The sequence below is a fragment of the Meleagris gallopavo genome, chromosome 11, assembly GCF_000146605.3.
Source record: "Meleagris gallopavo isolate NT-WF06-2002-E0010 breed Aviagen turkey brand Nicholas breeding stock chromosome 11, Turkey_5.1, whole genome shotgun sequence".
Classification (NCBI taxonomy): Eukaryota; Metazoa; Chordata; class Aves; order Galliformes; family Phasianidae; genus Meleagris; species Meleagris gallopavo.
In genome coordinates, this window is record NC_015021.2 from 13111751 (window position 1) to 13121557 (window position 9807).

The following is a 9807-nucleotide window of genomic DNA, read 5'->3' on the forward strand; positions in this document are numbered from 1 at the left end:
CAAGATGAAGGGCCGCACGTCACCTTGCCTCTGGCACTTTTAATTTCCTATTGTTATTTTGTGGTTTATTGGAATTGCTCAGCCATGAAGCCTTCAAATTAACTGAGGATCATCTATGCGTTCTCTAAGACTGTATTCTGCGTTAGCAAGTAGTGTGAATTAACAGGAGCCATGGACCAGGACATTTTTTGTTGAGGACCTGACATTCACGGGAAATGTATTTCTTGGTCAGGTTCCATTAGTAGTAGTAAGATTTTTGGTTCATGCTATCCACAGTCTGGTCCCAGGAACTGATTGCCAAATAGTGACTAGAAGAGCACATCACATATTCCAGGTAAGCTTCCTGTAAAAGGACACTAATTCAAGCGCTCCTAAGATGGCACCACAATGTAAAACAAGCTACTTCTAAAGTGAGCTCCTGGATCTGAACACAAACACTAATGTGGATCCACACTCAGGCCTTCACAGTGTTTTTAATTAATGGACCTATAATCTCAGCCTGTGTTTTGGAAGAAAATCACAATCAGCAGACTAAAGACTCTTTTCCCTGAGTATTTGTATTCCCTAGGATCACGCCTGGTGAGGCATTGTGGTTACTAAAGAGATTTCTCTGTCTTGAACTTCAAGGTTACTGATTCATGAGCGTTATCAGCCCTCCAGCCAAATATAAAACTAAATGCAAGAACCTTCCCATCTAGTTCCATAAGGGATGGGCCTATTTCTCTTTCTGTAAGTCTCACCTGACCTTGGGGGAATAAGTGGCGGGGGGGTTGGAGAGCAGAGCAAAGGAAAATGAACGAGAAATTAAGCAGTGGATAAGATCAACACCACCATTTATTTGTCCTAAGTGTATGAGATAAATTAAAGAATAGAGATCTCTATCTCAGTAAAATGTGCATCCAGAACCCTTCTTCTCCTCCACTGAAGTAGGAAATATGTAGTTTATGACCAGCTGGGACAATTTCTAGTGAATGGCTTTGAGGCAATAAATCACAGAAGCTGGTTTGTCCACATTTCTTTCTTTTCTTCGAACTGTTTGGCTAAATCTCCCACAGAGAGTTACGCCATGCAGGGGATTCAGCAAAATGCATGAAAAATGTACTCAGGTCACCTACAAATTCCTCAATTCTGGCCAAGCTCCAGTTGTGGCTTTAATACAAGACAATGCCTTACTGCTCTCCTTCCCCGAATCCTATGAGGGCAGCTGTTTAAACATTTATCATTAAATGTTTCAAAAAAGAGAACTCACTGTAGTACAATGATGCTATTTGAGACCTCAGTTTTGTTTCCGGGACCTATAGAACACATGTGGGTTTGGGTGGGGTCATCCCATCGTCCCACAGTTGGTTTGTTTGCTCACATTTGTGCTAAATACCTAATACTTTGTGTGTGTGTGTATTTTCCTAATTCTACACAAATTATTTCAACACATCCAAAGATCCAGAATGTTGGGAAAAGACCTCCTTGTAATTGCATAAAGGAGAAATAGAGCCAGCAGAGAATCAGCTTGCTTTCTCATGCTGCTTCCCACTGTTTCTTGTATCCATTATCTTCTATTCTCTCCTCAACTTCATTTAATCTGTCCCCATATAAGCATGCAGGGGATGCTACAAGTCTGAGTGAGATCAAGGAGAGCAGAGTAACTTACAGAAAGACAAATGCATTCAGAATTACTAATGACATAGAACCTCCTTTCAGATCTGAAATTTCCGGAACATCAAGTAGTTTAGAGTTGGGAGACTCTTATTTCCTTGTCTAGTCCTTACCTATTTTCCTATGTGCTGCTTTTGTCTCTGCTGGAAACAGCACATCAGGATAAACGGACCTCTGGAGCCACTGTTTGAATGGCTTTCCATCCTGAACCAGGCTTGGGCTGATGACCTAAAAACATAAAACTGATTGCCATTTTTAGAGGCCTGCCCATGGCATGAATCTCCTCTGTGTTCTGGAAACATGGTTTGAGAAAAGGTGTGATCCCCTGGAGGAGGCAGGTTATTAAATACCACACACACCCCGCTTGCATGAAGGCTCCCAGGTTGCCTGCATTGTTGCAGTGCCATGTATGCTGTAGGAATGGCCAGCCTATCTGCACCCAGTGCAAACGCAAGCCTCTGTTTGCCCTTCAGCAAAGTACTTCAGCTTTGGCCAAAATGAGACTGCTGATGCTACATGTAATGACCTATTTAATGTTCCATTTTCCAGAAGAGATGAGAACTTGCAATTATCCCTATGCTCAGTGTGAGCTGAGGCTGCTTAGCAATCAAAAAGTCCAACTAGGCATTCAGATGTCTTATTTTAAATGGGTTTAAAAAAAAAAAAGCAGCTTTAGATCTTTCTTTCCTACAGTAAGTTCACACACAGATGCATCAGAGAGAAATATGTCCTCCTATTGGCTGTCATGGGAATCTGTCTTGCTCATGAAATCCCTTCAGAAAATAAAGGTCAGTCCCCCACATCTCTCTGTTTTTGATTACTTCCTGCACTTGACAGTAACTACTTTGCCAATTTGCAACTTCTAGCCCTCTAAAAGATCCTACACTACGTTAAAGGTTAATGTAAGCCCTTCACTCACCTCCTTACGCTGTCACAAGGCCATACAGCTCTGATCTTTCCAAAGTTAGGGACAATCAGCCAGAATCAGCTCAGTGTGAGATGGGAAGAGTACTTCTTTTCCAAAATCTGAGTAACATCACCCACTGGAGAGTGCAAACCCATCGTCCATTCACTGGAAGCCTTGGCTTTTCCAGGACCCTTTGTGCTGCCATAGACTTTGCTCACCATTACACGCACTTTGTTCATTTCAGGCATTTCAAGTTAATAGAAGATCTCAACTGAATGGCTCTACATGGGGCATTTGCACAACTCCAAAAGTAATTATTTCACCGGAGCAAGGCCCACGCACAGGCTTTGTTGGTTTTGGCTCATAGTCAGGTGTACCAACTCACATGAGGTGCAATTTACAATCTAACTCCTATTTGGAGCAAAGCCCTGTGGACTGAAAAACCCTTCCAGTGGAACTAAAAAAAAAGACTCCAAGTTGCCCAGAGAGGTGGTATATGCCCTGCCCTTGGAGAAATTCAAGGTCAGGCTGGACAGGGCTCTGAGCATCTAACAGAGCTGTAGATGACCCTGTTCACTGCATGGAGCTGGACCAGATGAGCTTTAAAGGTCCCTTCCTACCGAAGCAGTTCTGTGATTCTGAGTTCATTGAGATGCTGAGAATCAGAAGGTTCAGCAGCACAATTCTCTACTTAATGAGTCAGGGCTTCTTACCACATAGGCACACTCCAAACACATTTCAGTGCACGCTGGTGTGAAAAATAGTTTACTCTGGACAGTATCAACAAAACATACTCCTACTCGTGGTACTTAGGGTTTCCTTGACACTGTTTATTATCCTGGCTTAGATAAATTTTCTCCATAAACTGAGGACATAGCCATGCTGAGAAAATATCCTGTTGTTCTGGAGCTACAATGCCCAGGTTTCACTCTCCCATTGTTCTCCTCTGCTTTCCTGGTTAGCTTCACATTGACTTGAGGGAGTAATTCCTGATCTGCCCCTGGGTCTCATAGATCGTAAAAGCAAAACAAGATCAATGCTTTGCCCCAAACCCAGAAACACATGAGAATCACTGTCTCTGGGCAAACCTGACCATGTCTGAGTTAAACCTGGGTAACCCCAGTAATTACCTGGCTACTGATGGTCTGCCAAAACTCAGATGCTGAGCCAGGCATTTCCTTTTGGGCTGCCGGGTTACCTTGCAGAGACCTGCTTTGCCCTCTAGCGACTATAAAGCAGAAAACAGGATTTCTGCACCATCTATTCTGATTTATTAAATCGGGCCCTGCTATGTCTTCAGGGCAGTAGACAAGTGAAGGAGTTGTTCTGACTTTGTTTGGCCTCATTGAGAATATCACTCTCCCAGAGCAGTCTGGGCACTGCATGAAGCACGGAGCAAGGGAAGCTATTCTGAAAAGTTGAGAACAGACACCCTAAATTGGGGAATGAATGTCTCAGTGAGTGTTAAAGGAAAATCCTCCAGGGCTGATGTTATTTCTAGTCTGCACATGCACTGGAACTGAAAAGAGGCTATTTGCTGGGAAAAAGGAAAGGATGAATAATGGAAGAAAAAATAGTGGCTCTACATTCCTTTCCAAAACTGTGTTGCTTACAAACCCCTTGGAAACAACTGACAATTCATCAGCGCATGAGCTCATAATATGTGATCTATGGGGCCATAGACTTTATGATCTATGCTCTGTGTAAGTGAATGTTAAAAGAGCTTTTAGTTGGGAAAGCAATAACTGATCTTTGTTCAAGCAGTAGCAGGGGAGATGGGATTATAGACCATATGTAGATGGCTGGGATAGCTGAGCTATATGGAAAGCAAGTTGTCTGAAAATACTGTACAGAGACAGTATTTATTCCTATAAAGGGAAATACTAAATATTTTAAATTTTTAAAATGTTAGTCCATCTTTGCTAAATTAGAAAAGCTTTTACTACATATAATCCAAGAAAGCAAATGGAACTGTATTTCCTAGCATCACAGAAATTGGAAAAAAAAAAAATCAAATTTCGCTTTGGAAATTCTCATACAGTCAATTCTTATGATCAGAATGCAAAGCAATCGTGATGGAAAACATTCATTTTCATGTTTTTGTATATAAATAAAGAATTCTACAGAAGCTCAAACTGTATCTGCTTAGACCAATTGTAAATATTAGTATTTTCTCAAATACTCAAGCAAGAAGAACATTAAAAATAAATGACACTGTACTCTAGTATCACTAAGCCAAAAACCAACCAACCAAAAACCATCTGAGACTATAAATGAGTTTTGATGGAAAACCTGAGCCCAGAAAAAGTCTTGAGCATTTATGCAAATATCTATCAAAAAGAACATTCCAGGCAAGCCGGAAGATATTGTCTCAAACCACTCACTGGACTCAGTAGAAATTAAAGTCTGCCTCAACTAACCAGTGAGTAAGAGAGGAAAGGCTTTATGAGATGAAATGCCTAGTTGTAAATTTCAACCACATAAACAAAAAAAAGTATGCTTTATCTTGTTATTACCTACAATTGCACACAGCCTTAATTGGGATTTGCTGCAAATCATCAATGTCAGCTGGGATACTGTTGGTAGGAGAGAAAATTTTGGCTCCTGTTGTTAAAGCGTGTAGACCTGCTGTAGGAGGATTTGGAAGAAACTGCAGTATATTTGCATGATGATTGCATCAAAATACCTTTGGCACTGGCTCCATGTCCATGCTGGAGACCCAGAGGTTCACATTTGATGTATGTTTTTTTAAGAAGTTCTTTTTTTGTTTGTTTGTTTTGAGTGTGTTTTTTGTTTTTTTTCTTTTTGTTTGTTTGTTTTAGTTCCCTCCTACAAATAATTCACTTTTACTCATTGTTTCTGGGGTTACTGGGGCTTTTCTAGATGACAGCCATACCAGTCCCGATGTCTGTGTTGGGCTCTGCTATGGATCTGGTGGTATATTCATGGCAGAATACTATTGAGAGCATCTTCATCTGATTTTATCTTTGCAGCACTGAGAACAACTATTTGTTGCTTTGCCACTTTCCCAAAAGATGAGATATTCTCCTAAAGTTGTGCTCTTCTGAGAGCTCCCATCTCCCAGCTGCCACTAGATGGCATTAAGCAAGGTGGGTCCGGTGATGGCCCAGCTTTGATAATGGCCGTTCTCTTCCTACAGTTAATTTTAAAAATGGGTAGATACAACCGAAGGGTATCTTTAAAACATGGGCTGCTTTTATATCTGCAATTTTTTTGCTTGCATTCACTGTTGGTTACAGTGCATGCAGGTGCCAATCCATGCTTAGCTTTACCACCCTGAGAACTGTACCAGCAATCCTTCCAAAAGCAGATCAGCCTGAAAATAATTAAGACAGTGATAATGAAGCTTTTACAACTTTCTTCCTGTTTGTTTTTGTTTGTTTGTTTGTTTTTTAACTCTTCAGAATTACAGGACTGACTGTTCTATAACTCAAGCCAAGACCAGGTAATAACCAAGTGCATCACAGGAAGGAAAACAACAGCAGCAGATCTACAATAATCACACACATGTTAGTTTTTTACCCATCTTAGTAGTCAGCAACTTACTTAAACTTGGAAAACAAGAAATTAGTCAGTTGACTTTCATAGTTGGTGTTCCTTAGCTCTTCTTGACACTTACAAGAGGTAGAAAAGCATCAGGAATACAAACCTGGTGCTCTTTTCCAAATGCATGCTGAAGAAGCTGAGAATCATCCAATAAGAGAGCAAGTCAGGAATGCCAGCAAGCAATAGGAAGGGTTAACCAGAAGCAATTCTCCTCCTTGTTCCCAGATGCATCCTGTCGTAGGATGGCTTTACATCTGTGTTGCACAGAGATGCATTTCCAATGGCAAAGCTCTGAGTATTGCTGGGCAGCTCTGAGTGAGGAGCGCTCTGACCTGGTATTTTCAATAAGGGAGGCAGAGGTGCAAGCAGGAGAGGAATGGGTTTTGATAAAAGGACCTTACATTTCTCAGAGAGGAAAAGGAGCCAGTGGCGGAAAGCACATCAAAGCTGAAATACTCAGAATTACTTTGTCCTATTTTTAATAAACAAGTCAATTATAACCAGGCAATTAGCGTGGCTAATTATTGTAAGGGAACAGATTACTCTGAAGCAGCTTAGTGGAAGAATGAGTTAAAGAAATATTCAGGCTTAAAGAAAAGCCATGTGTTCAAGCTGGCAAAGGCTGCTGAAATTCCCCCTGGAGTGCTTAAAGAATTAGCTGAACTAAACCTCTGAATCATTAGTGATTGCATTTGAGAAGGCAAAGATTACAGTATAGGTCCCAAAGGAGAGAAGGAGGACAAGTGTAATGCTCCTCAGAAGAGAAGGAAAGAGGGGCTCTGGGGATCAGTCTTTCCAGGAGCCAGCACATGCAAGTGAGTACTGAGCATCCCATTAGTACCAAAAGAATAACATGATAAGGATCTCCGCCGGGGATTTGATGAGAACAAGTGTTTTCCTTGAGGTGGTAAGTGATCTAGTGGGGAAGGGAAGACTGCATGGAGTCCCAGATTGGCTGTGGTGAGGCTTCTACTGCTCTTTCCTCTGTCATCCCATAAGCAGACTAAGCTATGCTCCAACCACCTCTGACTCACGGGCACTGCATTACTGAGTGAGCAGGGAAGGAAATGCTACTATTCCTGGAACTTCTCTCTATTTGCATCCCATCTGCGCCACTATATTGTAGAATGGCTCCGACTGAAAGGGACCCCTAAAGATCATTGAGCTCCAATCCCCTGCTGCAGACAGGGCTGCCACTCACTAGATCACCTGCTTTATCAAAAGAATCTTCTACTTTCTTACCTTCATAAGCTTGTTACCATGAGGATGTGAGAAACAAGATGGAAATTTTAGTACAGATCTTTGCAGATCAGCAACCATAAGGCCAGTGAGGAAATGAGTGTAATCAAAAGCTATCTAACATTGGAGAGTTCAGAAGAAAAGGCTGGGTATTTCTTGCACTGTGTTTTGAGTCATTTCAATTCTTCAGACCTAGTTGTAGATAAAAACAAGGGTTTTCTGAATTTCCTCTGGCTTCACTAGGATTTGAAAAAGCTACCCAGAGCAAATATGCATTTGTGAACTAAATCCAATTACTATGCCCTAAACTCAACATCATCTAAGGTTTAAGTCTCCTTTCCCTTCCATGGGTTACTGCAAATCCTTGTAGAAAGGAGAGAAAAAAAAATAATTATCTTGGACTAAATTCTAGCTTGAAAGACCTGCTTTGGCTGCCTTCAATTTTTTGGAAGAGAGGGACCACACTGCTGAGTAGTGCAGCTCCTTCTGATGGCTTCTACCAGAGCTTCATCCAAATTAGAAGGTGTAAGAAAGCAGCTTGGCAGATCCTGCTCAACAAGATTTGGCATCTAAATGGAACGTCCAGGCCTCACATTCCTAGGAATTGATTGAAAAGCCAGGGTTGCTCCTTGGTAACTTGTGGACTGTAAGACAGGCTGTGCTCCTCCAGATAAGGGCTTCTTTGTACATCATTGTGTAATGGCTGCCACAGAGTCAATGCGGGCCAGGCCACAAATAACTTCTACATCGTTATTTTTAGCAACTACTTTCCTCTCTCTTGAGATACACTGGGCAGCTTGAAAAGTGTGTGAAGTAGGTGGGAAGGCTGGAAGAGCTCCCATCCTGAGCGCAGAGTAAATACTGCAGTGCTCCTGCTATGCACATTAACGCAATAAGAGATGACGCCTCTATGCAGAAGTGTCCCAAGCAAGCAAGGCATTTCAAAAGAACTGCCTGATCAGAGTGCCAAGGTCCTGGGGTAGAAACACGAGAAATGGATGCCCTCAGATGTGCTCTAAGCCCCGTGCTGCATCCTGTCTGCAGGAGCACTGCTCACCACCCAGTGCCCCCTCTGATGGGCGCTCAGTGCAGGGGAGGTGTAAGCTGCCCTTTAGTCTGGACCTGTGGGGCACCAGCAATCTCTGCTGAAGATTGGGGACATAGCAAGGGTTGAGAGGGAAACACAGCTGCTGGAGGCTTCAGCTTCAAGGGGAAGAAAAAAAAAAAACACTTCACTTTTGTATATGAAACTGTATATAAGGGGCACAGGGCTTCACAGACATCTCTGAAAAAGCAGAACAGGACAAAATAATCCTCTCACATCTCCCACCCTCCAGGCACTTCAGAACGGTGTGATATGCTCCCAATGTGTTAATGAGCCTGTACTAGCTACACCTGATGGCACAGTGGGGAAAAGTGCAAAGTAGTTATGGATTTCACATGTGTTTATCATTGCTGATTATCCAGCTTCTGTGCAGTGAAGGACTTGAATACAGTTTTGCAAGAGCCTGTGCGCATCCCTGACCAAAATGCAGATAAGGAATTGTAGATAGATAGTCAGTGGGAAAAAAATTCAACAAACAATTATGCAAAAAATAAAACAAAGTCCCACAATGGAAAAATGTGTTTTGTTTTTATCATGACTGAGATTGTCCAGAATAGGCTGCATATTCCAATAGCTAGTGTAGGGCAGATTGATAAGAAGGGCTAACCTTCACCTGGAGTGGGAGATGAACACTGAGTAGCATTGAGCTCATCAATTAGAGAATCCATTTGGTGCTAAGAGGGTATGAAGATACACAGAAGGGAGGAGTCTTGTCTAGTCACCTAAGCAAGCACTAGGAACCTCAAAAATCAAAGGAGGTCATTTTGAAAACAGTAGGGAGAAGCACCAGCAAAATTCTCTTCTATTTTTGTAAAGAAGATACAGAAGCTGTACTACTCCCGAAAAACCTAAGCCTAAAAGATGCAAAATTTGTCTTTGCTCCACAATGACGCCTCTGTCTAACCAAGAGCAATTATCTAGAATACGTTACATGAAAAACACTCAAATATCCAGATTGCCTTGTTATTTTCTTAAGGGGAGTAGAAATCAGTACTTTACCATACAATCCATAGGACGAGTTATCCCTTGTTACCATCACATCCACCTCTGCTTTCAAAGCAAATACACAGCAACTCCAGTCCAACCCTCTTTCTCAGGTGTGGTGTGAAGGCTGCTTACTTTGCTATGTTCCTCAGGCACAGATGATATAACCAGTAAGCACTGACTAATTTGTTAATGGGGGAATGCTTAAGTGAGTTGCTTGAAGCAATGGAGGTGGAGCTTGTAAGGATACTCCCCATCATCAGTGTTATTTGATGATAGAAAACAGCTGGTTCTAAGTACCTCAGAACAGAGCTTTTGTAGTCTTTCTTTCTTTTTTTTTTTTTTTCTCTTT